We start from the raw sequence: 2,661 nt of genomic DNA, 5'->3' as shown, positions 1-2,661 counted from the left end.
AGAGCTGTTCAATGCACTTTTTCTATACTTGCTTGCATTTTTGCTTTAATGTCTTCTATGGAACTGGTTCCTTTGGTGTTTTAGGAGTTTTTTCCTGTTTTTTGAAGGATTCTTGTCCTTTTGATCTTGGTGTTGATGATGGTTTTGAGTCTTTTCCATTCTGATTTGACTTTTGTGGATTTTTGGCTGGAGTATCTCGTATAGATTTCTTCACTGGGGCTTTTTCTTCAGCTTCCTCATCATCAAAATCATCATCATCGTCATCTTCATCATCATCATCATCTTCATCAGCAGCAAGTTTTACTCTTTTCTGTGGAATCTTGCTACCACCTCCAGGGGCAGACTGCCTTCCAGATATACTTAAGAGTTTCACGTCCTCCTCCTCTTCATCTTCTGACTCTGCATCTTCCTCCACAGCTACTAAGTGCTGTCCACTAATATGCACTGGCCCCGAACCACACTTCAACCTTAAGACCACTGGTGGTGTTATTTCAAAGCCCCCAAGGGAAACCATTGGCTGTACAGACATTTTCAAAGTTGCCAGTGTTACTTTAATTGGACTGCCTTCGTAATTCATTGCCTCTGCTTCAACAATGAGCAATTCATCCTTTGCACCAGCCCCTAAACTGACCATTCTTAAAGATAACTGGTGCTCATTTTCATCATTATCCACCTTAAAGTGATCGTCTTTGTCAGCCTTTAGTTCACAACTGAAAAGATAGTTCTGGGGCCTCATGGGGCTTATGTCCATGTCCATCGAATCTTCCATCAGGTGGCGGCACGCACTTAGGTGGGAGAGAAGGCGGACGGAGATAAACGAACACTGCTACAGAGAACAGCCGTGCAGGATGGAATCACACCCAGTCTTGACTCTATCCAATTTGCCAGTCTGTATCTTTTAATTGGGGCATTTAGCCCATTTACATTTATAGTTAATATTGTTATGTGTGAATTCAATGTTGTCATTATGATGTTAGCTGGTTATTTTGCCCATTAATTGATGCAGTTTCTTCATAGCATGGATGGTCTTTACAATTTGGCATGTTTTTGCAGTGGCTGGTACCAGTTGTTCCTTTCCATGTTTAGTGTTTCCTTCAGGAGCTCTTGTATAGCAGGCCTGATGGTGACAAAATCTCTTAGCATTTGCTTGTCTGTAAAGGATTTTATTTCTCCTTCACTGATGAAGCTTAGTTTGGCTGGATATGAAATTCTGGGTTGAAAATTCTTTTCTTTAAGAATGTTGAATACTGGTCCCCACTCTCTTCTGGTTTGTAGTGTTTCTGTCAAGAGATCCGCTGTTAGTCTGATGGGCTTCCCTTTGTGGGTAACCCGACCTTTCTCTCTGGCTGCCCTTAACATTTTTTCCTTCATTTCAACCCTGGTAAATCTGACAATTAGGCGTCTTTGGAGTTGTTCTTCTTGAGGAGTATCTTTGTGGTGTTCTCTCTATTTCCTGAATTTGAATGTTGGCCTGTCTTGCTAGGTTGGGGAAGTTTTCCTGGATAATATCCTGAAGAGTGTTTTCCAACTTGGTTTCATTCTCCCTGTCACTTTCCTTTCAGGTACAACAATCAAACGTAGATTTGGTCTTTTCACATAGTCCCATATTTCTTGAAGGCTTTGTTCATTTCTTTTTACTCTTTTTTTCTCTAAACTTCTCTTCTCGCTTTATTTTATTAATTTGATCTTCAGTCACTGATACCCTTTCTTGCACTCAATCACATCAGCTATTGAAGCTTGTGCATGCGTCACCATGTTCTCGTGCCATGGTTTTCAGCTCCATCAGATCATATAAGGTCTTCTTCACACTGTTTATTCTAGTTAGCCATTTGTCTAACTGTTTTTCGAGGTTTTTAGCTTCCTTTGGATGGGTTCAAACATCTCCTTTAGCTAGGAGAAGTTTGTTATTACTGACCTTCTGAAGCCTACTTATGTCAACTCGTCAAAGTCATTCTCCAACCAGCTTTGTTCAGTTGCTGGCGGGGAGCTGCAATCCTTTGGAGGAGAAGAGGCGCTCTGGTTTTTAGAATTTTCAGCTTTTCTGCTCTGGTTTCTCCCCATCTTTGTGGTTTTATCTACTTTTGGTCTTTGATGTTGGTGACCTACAAATGGGGTTTTGGTGTAGATGTCCTTTTTGTTGACGTTGATCCTTTCTGTTTGTTAGTTTTCCTTTTAACAGTCGGGTCCCTCAGGTGCAGGTCTGTTGGAGTTTGCTGGAGGTCCATTCCATACCCTGTTTGCTTGGGTATCACCAGTGGAGGCTACACAACAGCAAATATTGCAGAACAGCAAATATTGCTGCCTGATCCTTCCTTTGGAAGCTTCATCCCAGATGGGCACCAGGCTATATGAGGAGTCTGTTGGCCCCTTCTGGGAGGTGTCTCCCAGTTAGGCTACACTGGGGTCAGGGACCCACTTGAGGAGGCAGTCTGTCCATTCGCAGAACTCAAACGCCATGCTGGGAGAACTACTGCTCTCTTCAGAGCTGTCAGACAGGGATGTTTAAGTCTGCAGAAGTTGTCTGCTGCCTTTTGTTCAGCTATGCACTGCCCACAGAGGTTGAGACTATAGAGGGCTAGGCCTTGCTCAGCTGTGGTGGGGTCCACCCAGTTTAAGCTTCCCGGGCGCTTTACCTACTCAAGCCTCAGCAATAGCAGACAC

At 43.1% G+C, this 2,661-nt stretch overlaps 1 protein-coding gene and 1 pseudogene across 2 annotated transcripts in view; one reads left to right on the top strand and one right to left on the bottom strand.

Annotated features, from left to right (window-relative positions):
* The window catches only part of LOC105549544, a 36,568-nt gene that overhangs the window by 2,386 nt on the left and 31,521 nt on the right, over positions 1–2,661 (top strand). The window lies entirely within an intron of this gene.
* Positions 10–869, bottom strand: LOC105549519 (annotated as a pseudogene). The gene has a single exon (XR_001007550.1). The product of XR_001007550.1 is annotated as a nucleophosmin pseudogene (transcript).

The sequence above is a fragment of the Mandrillus leucophaeus genome, unplaced genomic scaffold, assembly GCF_000951045.1.
Source record: "Mandrillus leucophaeus isolate KB7577 unplaced genomic scaffold, Mleu.le_1.0 Scaffold442, whole genome shotgun sequence".
Taxonomy (NCBI): domain Eukaryota; kingdom Metazoa; phylum Chordata; class Mammalia; order Primates; family Cercopithecidae; genus Mandrillus; species Mandrillus leucophaeus.
The sequence above is the reverse complement of the archived record's forward strand: the minus strand, read 5'-3'. Positions and strand labels throughout refer to the sequence as shown.